Source organism: Pleurodeles waltl, chromosome 4_1 (genome assembly GCF_031143425.1).
Source record: "Pleurodeles waltl isolate 20211129_DDA chromosome 4_1, aPleWal1.hap1.20221129, whole genome shotgun sequence".
Taxonomy (NCBI): Eukaryota; Metazoa; Chordata; class Amphibia; order Caudata; family Salamandridae; genus Pleurodeles; species Pleurodeles waltl.
In genome coordinates this window covers 467,614,354-467,625,234 of record NC_090442.1, presented here as the reverse complement: position 1 = coordinate 467,625,234, position 10,881 = coordinate 467,614,354, and positions in this window count along the sequence as shown.

Below are 10,881 nucleotides of genomic sequence, written 5' to 3'. Positions count from 1 at the left end.
CGAGGTGCGACCGCATGACCAGATTGGCGCTATTCGTTTCTATGCTCTAAAAAACAGTAAGGCCCTCATTATGACCCTGGCGGTGGGTGATAAAGTGGCGGTAATATCGCCAACAGGCTGGCGGTAACTACCGCCAAATTATGACCATGGCGGTGATATCTCCGATAGACAGCCAATGCACCAACTGCCAGGGCGGAAACAACAGTCACCACAGCGGTAGTCGCCTACAGCCAGACGGAAGACAAAGTTCTGCTCACTGTATTGAGACCCTGCAAACCTCCACCATTTCCGGGGCGGTACCAACGCCAACAAAAGCCTGGTGGAAACAGAGTACAAAAGCAAAAGGACTCACCATTGGAGACACAGGGAAGAACCACGCCGCCAAGGAACCAGAACTGCAAGTTTTCCCGATGATCTTCTACGTTATTCTCCACCTGGAACACCAACGCCAGCGAAGACGATGATGGTGAGTACAGCCACCTAGCACACAAGGGAGGATGGGAGGAAAAAGAGAGTGACACCCCCACGCACAATACACACACAAACCATACACACAACCAGCTGCATTACAAAAACAGTTTGCCCCCGAAAATCTGCAGAATAATGCAAGGACAACAGGAATTTACAAAACTGATTGTAATCAGTTCAACATCAAAATTAATAATCCAATTTGGCCATGAAACAGATATGTACACATGTGTAAAAAAGGGACACTGCCCACTCTATAGTTCAAAGGGCCCACATGGCCACAGGGCACAGTCCAAGGCCCAACTCGAATCCTGCACCAATCCGGATAGAACACTGCAGGGGCATCAGTTGTCAAATAGGCAGGCACCTCAGCCGGATGCAGGAATAAGCGCACTGGTTCTGTAGGGGGAAACATGCCCTGTGCTTTGTCCTGTGGAGTGCAAGGCCACAGTCTCTCGAGTAGGTGTCTTGCCCCCTGGTTCTGGAGGGGACAAAATGCCCATTGCTTTGTCCTGGGGAGTGCAAAGCCACAGTTCCTGGTGTGGGTGTCTTGCCCACTGGTTCTGGAGGGGGCAACATGCCCTGTGCTTTGTCCTGGGGAGTGCAAAGCCACAGTCTCTCGAGTGGATGTGTTGCCCAATGGTTCTGGAGGGGGCAACATGCCCTGTGCTTTGTCCTGGGGAGTGCAAGGCCACAGTTCCTACAGGGGGTGTCTTGCCCACTGGTTCTGGAGGGGCAACATGCCCTTTGCTTTGTCCTGGGGAGTACAAGGCCACAGTTCCTAGAGGGGGTGTCCTGCCCACTGGTTCTGGAGGGGGCAACATGCCCTGTGCTTTGTCCTGGGGAGTGCAAGGCTACAGTTCCTGGGGTGGGTGTCTCGCTCACTGGTTCTGGAGGTCGCAACATGCCCTGTGCTTTGTCCTGGGGAGTGCAAGGCCACAGTTCCTGGAGTGGGTGTCTTGCCCACTGGTTCTGGAGGTGGCAACATGCCCTGTACTGTGTCCTGGGGAGTGCAAGGACACAGTTCTTGCAGTGGGTGTCTTGCCCACTGGTTCTGGAAGAGGCAACATGCCCTGTGCTTTGTCCTGGGGAGTGCAAGCACACAGTTCCTGGAGTGGGTAGCTTGCCCACTGGTTCTGAAAGTGGCAACATGCCCTGTGCTTTGCCCTGGGGAATGCAAGGACACAGTACCGGATTGGGTGTCTTGCCCACTGGCTTGGGAGGGGGCAACATGCCCATATCACTGTCCTGGGGAGTGCAATGCCACAGTCTCTCGAGTAGGTGTCTTGCCCACTGGTTCCGCAGGGGGCAGCCGACACAGTAGCCCCTGGAGGGTGGACTACATGGCATCCGGCCGCCTGCACTCTGTGATGGCTGCATGCTGGTGGTGGTAGGGGGAGGCTCTTGGGCAGCCACTGCACTCTGTGATGGCAGCACATACACGGCTAGTGTTGGGGGCCCTGTGACTGCTGCTGGTGGTGGCGGTGTTTGGCTGCCAGCTTCCGCTGGCGTAGAGTGCCTCGTCTCCTCCTTGTCATGGGTTGGGGATCCCTTACTCTTCCTGGCAGGGTTTGGATGGGCTCTTCCCCCCTTTGTCTGGTGGTGCAGGCTTCTTCCCCTACTTCCCAGCTGGTGCAGGCTCCTTCCTCTTCTTCACAGCTGGTGCAGGCTCCTTCCCCTTCCTCACAGCTGGTACCGGACTCTTCCCTGTCATCCCAGGTTGTGCTGCCTCCTTTCCCTTCAGTGTTGTTGTTGTGGTATCTCTACCACCAAGAGTAGGTGGTGCTACCACTTTCCCCATGTTCTGTTTGGCTGAGGTGCTGTGCTGTGTCCTTGCTACCCTGCCCATACATGCAGGATGGGGGGAGGATATGGAGGAGGGCAAATTGGGAAAGGAAAAGCTTTTTAGGGATGGTGGGGCCGGAGGAGGGAGGATTAATGGGAGTGGAGGATGAGGGAGTGGTCGTCGCAGGTGTATGTCTGTTGGATTTGGGTGCAGTTGCATGGGCTGTATGCTGTTGCGAGGTGGATGGCTGTTGGGTGTCTGAGTTCTTGCTTTTGTGTCATTTAGGAGGGGGGGACAGACACGGTGGGAGAGGACATAGGGGACGCGTGCATGGATGTTGTGGAGGTGTCTGCCAGTGAGGTGTGTGTTCTGCTTGGTGTGGCAATGATGCTGATAGTGGATATTGATGTAGTTCATGCAGGTGTGAGTGTGGACGTAACTGGGTGGGAGATGTAGGAGGAGGAGGAGGGGGAGACAGTGGAGACAGTGGATGTTGTCATGTCTGCAACTGTTTGTGTGAGTGCCTGTGGGATGAAGTGTAGTGCTTGTGTTTGCCTGTGCCACTCTTGGGTGTTGTCTTGTGTGCATGCTCAACTGTTTGTGTGCTTGAGATGGGATGGGGTTAAGGAGAATGGGACTGGGAAGTGGAAGTTGGAGGGAAAATGGCTGCCAGCAGAGAGGAGGCCAGAGCCTGAATCGATCTCTGTTGGGCCGCCAATCCACCATGAATGCCCTCCAGAAATGCATTGCATTGCTGCTTCGGGGCTGCCAGCACCTGGATGGCATTCACAATGGTTGATTCCCCTACAGAGATGTATCTCAGGAGGTCAATAGCCTGCTCACTCAGGGCAGCAATGCTCACTGGGGCAGAGCCTGAGGTTACTGGGGTGAAGGAGATGCCCACCCTCCTGGGTGAGCGGGCACTGGCAACTCGCTGAAGGGCTACTGGGAGGGCAGTGATGGTATGGGGGTGGTGGCTGTACCTGCAGCTGGGGTGGTCACAGAGGTATCCGCCACCACCAAGGAGATCTTATCAGAGGAGGTATCAGAGTCTGTGTAGTCCCCTCCAGTCTCCGCCGTGGCGCTCCCCTTGCCCTCTGTCCCACTTGTTTCCTCAGCGTCTGTGGACTCTGCCTCCAGGGTCCTGTGTGATGCAGCTCCCATTGTCACTGGTGCCTCTGCTCCTCCAACAGAAGATGCTAATATACATAAGGACAGGGTGACAAAGCAAGAAAGGGGGGAGAGAGACAAATGATACACTGAGTCAATGACTGCACTAACACCACCGTTGGTGTACACAGCACCCTCACACACAGGGAACAGGCCTACACACTATGCATTGCACTACTAGTGAAATGGCTAGTCACTAAGGAATGAGGAGGGGCAAACACCGCCAACTGCAGCCCACCTGGAACCCATGCAGCCATGCCCAGACGTTAATACTAACAAGCTAGGTAAGAAGTATTTTAAATTCAAACCCTTAGCCACCAGAAGACCTACGCTGCTATGTCTGGCCTTGCCTAGGGGCACCCAAGAACATACAACCACCACCCGGATACCACCCCACCAGCCGTAAGTTGTAATGATAGCCACTGTAATCACCCCCTTGTGGCTGCTGTGATGCTCTCAAGCGCCCATCCAGCTCAGGGTAGGCCACCGCCAGTATGCGGGCCATCGGGGGGGTCAAGGTCCAACGGGCATCCTTTCCTCATTGGGAGGCCATCCCCAGCTAGGCCTCCGCGGTCTTCCGTGCCCAGCATCTCAGGTCCTCCCACCGTTTCCGACAGTGGGTGCTCCGCCTGCCATAGACCCCCAGGGTCCACACCTCCTTGGCGATGCCACGCCATATCCCCTTCTTTTGATGGGCACTGACCTGCAGAGGAAATACACACAGGAGAACACCATTAGACAAACAGTCCAGCCTGTCACACAATTGGCCCTCCGTACCCGATCCCATCACCATTGGCACACACATAGCACAGTGCACAACATGTACACTGCCAAGAGGACATCCACCAACCCCCTTGCATGATGCCTTCACACACAACTCCATGCCATATGCATCAAGCCCACAATGTACTCACCTGTTGGTCTAGAGGCCCATACAACAGTCCGTACTGGGGTAGGACCCCATCCACGAGTCACTCCAACTCCTCAGAAGTGAAGGCTGGGTCCCTTTCTCCGGTCACACGGGCCATGGAAGGTTCTAGTCACAGGACACAGCAGCACATGCAGTGTAGCTCCTCTCCTATGGAAGGTCAGGAAACAAGTAAGGATTGCGATAGAAAATGGCGGTGATGTCTGCAGCAGTGCATACTGTCACTGCCGGCATAGATCCCCATTGGCCACTGTACCCCATAGGGCCCAATATAAACCACTGAGGAAATGTACAGTGGTTCACGACCGCCACGACGAACAACGTCGGCAGAATTACCTCCTTTCCACCTGTCCCTTCACACAGGACAGGCGGTCGCCATTTCAGGGGGGTGAACAGGCCAATCGATTATTCATGCGTCACAGGATATATAGGCACATACTTTTAAATTACACTGTCCCCAAACATGTTTGTACGACGTGGACTGCTTTTGTGGTATAGTTGTTCAAAATGTGACAGCCTACTCACTCCTGTGTCCCTTAGATACCTACCGCTGCGGATGAATAGGAGATGGAGACAAACCCCCGTGTACAGACCCCTGGTGGACTTGGCCACACTGGAGGACAAGCACATTATCCTCACCTATAGATTGGACAGGGCCACAGTCACAGAGCTGTGTGCCCCGTTGGAACCTGACGTGACCTCAGCTATCCGTCATCCAAAAGGGATCCCCCCCTCTTGTGTAAGTTCTATCAATGCTCCATTTCCTGGCAACTGGTTCTTTCCAAGTGACAGTGGGCTTGGCCGCAAGAATGTCACCGCCAATGTTCTCAATCGTGCTGGCAAGAGTCTTGTCTGCCCTGATAAAACACATGTGCAGCTATATTGCTTTCCCCCAGGTGGAGGATTTGGCCACTGTGAAGGCAGGATGTTATGCAATGGGACATATCTCCAATATAATTGGGGCGTTTGACAGAACACAAATTGCATTTACTCCCCCCCCTGCAAAATGATATGAACAAATGTGATGGCCCAACTACAGAGGCACAGGGTGTGGCTAATAGGTGAGCCTTGGTTCCCACCCAGTATATGTAGGTGTATGCCTATTCTGTTGGCCATATGGGATAGTGTGGGCTAAATGTTGTCCCTCAATATTTGCAGGTGACTCTGGTTACCCAAACCTATCATGGCTGCTGACCCCTGTGAGGAATGCCAAAACAAGAGCAAAAAAACATTATAATGAGGCACATGGGCGAACCAGAAGGATCATTGAGAGGATCTTTGGCCTTCTGAAGGCCAGGTTCAGATACCTCCATCTGACAGGGGGATCCCTGTGCTACTTACCCGAGAAGGTCTGCCAGATAGTAGTGGCATGATGCATGTTGCACAACCTGGCCCTCAGACGCCATGTACCTTTTCTGCAGGAGGACGAGACTGGAGATGCCCCTGTGGCAGCAGTGGACCCTGAGGACAGTGAGGATGAGGAGGCAGAGGATGAGGATGTGGACAACAGATAATTGGTGATACGTCAGTACTTCCAATGACACACAGGTGAGACAGTGCAATTTCACATTTCTATGACTTTTGTTGTATTCTGTGTGACATTAGCATGCAGACATTAACCACTTCTTTCACCTACTTACTGTTACCTATGGATTACAGATGTTGGTGATATAACAACAATGTCCTGATGTGATCACAACAGCCAGCAAAAGGTCATTCATTCTATGCTCATTCTATGTACAGTTCATTTGCAATGGTTGCAGCTGTTTCAATGAATTCACATTTGCAATACATGAAATACTATTAGTCGTGTTTTATTCAAGGGTGTTTATTGTTGTGCCAAAATATAAGGGGGAAAGTGCAAAGGAATGGGGTGATGATGGAGGAAAGTCCATGGTATTGTTCAAGTCTGTTTGTAGCACAGGTGCAGTGTCCATGGTGACATAGGAGGGGGAGCAATGGCAGTTCAAGGTGGACAAGGTGACAGAGTGGGACACAAGGGGGACAATCAGGAGAGTCTAATTTCCTGGCGGTAGTTTTGGCAAGTGTCTCTGGCTTCTGTCTGACTCGCAAGGAACGTTTGTGGAGTGGTTCACCTGCTGCAGGGGGTGCTGGTGGCCTGTGAGTCCTGTGGCAGGGCCTCCTGGCCACTAGCGGCAGCGGAAGTGGAGGGCTGTTCAGATGACTGGCTAGTGGCAGGGGCCCGCTGGTGTGCTGGTGTGCTGTTGCCTCCCTCACGATGTTGGCCATGTCTGCCAGCACCCCTGCTATGGAGATCAGGGTGTTGTTAATGGCCTGCAAGACCTCCCTGATCCCCTGATACTGTCCCTCCTGCAGCCGCCTGTTCTCCTGCACATTGTCTAGGATCTGGCCCATCGTGTCCTGGGAATATTGGTAGGCTCCCAGGATCTCGAAGAATGCCTCCTGGAGAGTCGGTTTCCTGTTCCTGTCGTCCCCCTGGCGCACCGCAGTCCTCCCAGTGTCCCTTTTGGCCTGTGCCTCTCTCCCCTGAACCGAGCCCACTGCTACTGACCCCAGGTCCCTGACTGTCTTGTGTGCGAGGTGTGGCCTGGGGTCCCTGTACAGGTGGGCACACTGCTGATTGACATAACCTGCAGATAGAGGTGTGGGTACGCTGGGTGTGTGCTGTGGTATTGGTTCCCGATTGGGGAGGCTCTGTGGTGGTCTGTGAGTGGGCTTGGGTCACTGGCTGTCCAGTGGTCCCTAATGGGCCAGGTAGGAAGTCCAGAGCTACTGTCATAACCGTGGGCCTCTTCTGTTGGCGGACTGGATAGTGGTGGCACCACCTCTCCATTGACATTGGCTAGTGGACCTGTGGGGATGTAAATGATGTATTATGCTTCAATTGTATGACATTTGTACTTCTGAAGCTTCCCCTCTATGGTCGGAGTTGCCCTGCCAGCATTTGCTTGTGTATGTTGGTGTATTGTGGTTATGTTAGCTTCCCTATGCTGTGCATGCTTTGGTGATGAGTGTCCATGCAGGGCTGGGAGGGGTGTCCATGCATTGGTACAGCATGCACAGCCTGGCATTGGGATTAGTGAGATGTTTTGGTGAAGTGTGTGAGATGTGGTGGAGTGATGGGAGTGAGGGTGAGGGTATGAGATGGCATGCAGGTATGGGGGGTAATAACTGTTGAAAGTTGACTTACCAGTGTCCAGTCCTCCGCCAACTCCGGCGAGTCCCTCAGGATGCAGTATTGCCAGTACCTGCTTCTCCCATCCCATGCTGTGAGTTGTGGGGGAGGAGGTGGGGGTCCAACGCCAGTCCTCTGTATGGTGAGCTGGTGTCTTGCTGCTATGGAACGTACCTTCCCCCGTAGGTCATTCCACCTCTTCCTGGTGTCATCCCTTGTTCTTGGATGCTGTCCCACAGCGTTCACCCTGTACATGATTTTCCGTCATAGCTCCATCTTCCTATAGATATTTGCTGCACCTGTGCTCCAAAGAGCTGTGGCTCTAACCTGACGATTTCCTCTACCATGACCCTCAACTCCTCCTCAGTAAAATGGGGGTGCCTTTGTGGTGTCATGGGTGTTGTGTGATGTGTTTTGGTGAGGGTGTGTTGGCTAATGTGGTGGGGTGTGTGATGTGGAGTGCGTGAGGGGTGTATGGGTGTATGTGGTGTGTGTGTCTAGTTGTCTCTGTGCTCTCCTTCTCAGTCTCCTGGTGGCAATTGTTGTATGTAAGGGTTTGTGGGTAATGTGGGTGTGTGTTTTACATTGGTGTGGGTGTGTGGGTGTGGTGTGTGTATGGGTGTCAGGTGTCTGTTGTTTGAATTGGCCAATGTTGTGTTGTTTTGTATGTGGATGTCCATTCTGAGCCTGGCGGTATGTGCCTCCAATGGTTTATCGCTATTGAATGTCCGCCGTGGTGATTCGTGGGGCATAATGTGATGGGTGTTGTTTTGTTGGCGTAACAGTGTGGATTTTGTATCCGCCAGTTTATCACTGACCTTTGGTCTTGCAGATTTGTGTATGTAGCTGTATTCTCTCGGATTGGTGTGTGTGTGTGCCATAATATGGTGAATGGATATTTGCCAGCGCGGCAGTAAGTTGGCGGCTGTCAGTGCGGCGGTAAGCAGGGTTTACCACCAATGTCATAACGAGGGCCTAATTCTTTAAAAATTCATATCTCCAGTTCCCATTATCTGATTTTATTCGTTTTGGTGTCAAATTAAAGATAAAAATATTTCTTATTTTTATGAATTGGTTTTGGATTTTTAAACTGTTTCCTGTGCTTTATTGAAGCACTCTTTTGTGATACTTGAATGCTTTACACACTTTGGTCAACATCATGACTTTGGCGGTAAGTACAGCCTACTGCCCCAGCGACATCTGTCTGCTAAATAATAACCACAGCCGGATTTCTGCCACAAGAAGGGCAGAAATCCAGTGGTGGCCATGCTGGCAGATGGCGTTAAAGTGGCGCTGCTATCACCAGCAGCGCCACGCCAGTAGACCTCCGCCAGCCATATTATGAAAAATAATACGGCCTGGCGGTATTCTGCAGGCATGTGCTGCTGGCGGTAGCAGCGCACCGTCCCCTGCCAGAAGATCCCCTGGATACAGGTAAGTTGGGGCAGTGTGTACTGCCAGCCTGTTGGTGGTACCACTACCATATTACCACCGACCGCTGGGGTCAAAATGACCCCCTTTGTCTCCTAAGTTAAGCCTTGCCCTTATTGCCAAGCTACCAACGGTTGCGCTGGTGTTAATTTATAGAGACCTAACTGAACCTAGTGGGGGTTAGTGGCCTTTTGCTAAGTGTAGGTACTTACCTGCCCTTACCAATAATCCTGACAAGAGGTGTAATTATTTCTTGAGATGGGTAGTCACCCACCCCAAATAATCATCCAATTACTTATAATTTTGCATTGAAGAGAAGATATCAGGGGTAGCAACAGTAACTCTTCCTGAGGCCGCACTACTTGATTGCCAGAATGCAGCTCTGAAAATCCTAAAATAGGTGTCAGCAACTCATCAATATCTACAACCATGATTGTGGCCGTAAAACAATCATAGATATCATTGACACTTTAAAATAATGTCAAGGTCCCAGACATATTTATGCAAGAGTAAAATGCATCTGCTTGCCACCCCTTACCTTGCTGCAGCAGTCGCAAATAGTACAAACAACACACTGACTCAAGGAAAGAGGGAAGGAGATTATGAAGGTGATGCAGAAGATTAGATCTTGTGAAGTGTCATGTTTTTGATTAGTTAGTGGCCCTCTGCTGGTGACATGAACCATACACCTTATCCTATAAACAAATACAATAGGTTCTTCTAACTGGATTGATGACCACAGATTGTCAACAGCCAAAGATTAACTCACCAAATATGATATTGTGAAAGGGTCTTAGGGAATGCATTTACCACAATTATCAGACTACAAAAGCAAATAACAGTTAAACTCAGACTTTCACTATACACAGGACAGGCAGTGATTATTCACCAACCAAACACAACACTATTGCCTTCTTATTGTATTGTATTTTTGCCCTTTCTAAGCTGAATCTGATCCTGAGTTGTCCATTAGTTAATAACTTGCCCACATTTTAAATCTGAATCTTATCCTGAAAATATCCGTTAGTCAATCTCTTAGATCTGGGGCTTGGGATTCTTGGGAAGTAAGTCCACCAAACAATAAACTTGGAGGTTTATTATTTTACATGTTGTCTTTGACAGTTTTTTTATTCTTTTAGAAAATTGTGTCACATGTTATCAAACAGTTTTATTTCAAAGTTTCCTCCACTGGAACGACTTTTCATCTGAAGATAACAAACTATTGAAAAGTGAGACAATCCAATCCAAACATGCTTTCACTCAGGTCCTGTTTGCCTCCTAGTTAATAATCAAAAGTCTCCCAATGTTTTGGCATTTTACCCAAAACACCCTTTTTTTCTCCCAAATTCAGTCTGTAGCTCCATGCAAAATGAGACTTACCCCACAGTCCTTTAGTGAGAAATCTTTGACCCTTAAATTTAAAGAAATCCAGGCAATACATTTTAAAGTAATCTGATGCTGTTGCCAGGTCGGAAGCTCAATAATCAGCAATTGAGGTGAGGTTTGGGCTTATATAAGTAGTGCAAGGATATACTGGCCTGACTCAGCTCTGCAGCCCCAGGGTTCAGCACACTTTCTGGGCCTTGGCGTGTGCTGTAATCATTCACAACTCATTGCTGCTGCTATACTTCTGGTAAAATGCAAACAGCAGAGTCTTAAAGTCATGTGATGGGTGTGTGGGAGATCCTGACAAATAAGTGGGGGATGCCTCATCCTATTTGCAATTGATAATATGCCACAAATCTATTTTGTGAGTTTGAAAGACTTTTCAGGTTTATTGTACATTCCCACAAGTACCTTATGGCTTCAAACTGTGTGGTATTGAGAATGACAGGCTTGTGCCCTAAATTCCATTTGTACATCAGGGGACATTTGTATCCGTGTGGGTCTGGGAAAATTACATTACTGAAAGATTACTGTATAATTGCTGCAGTATTGCTT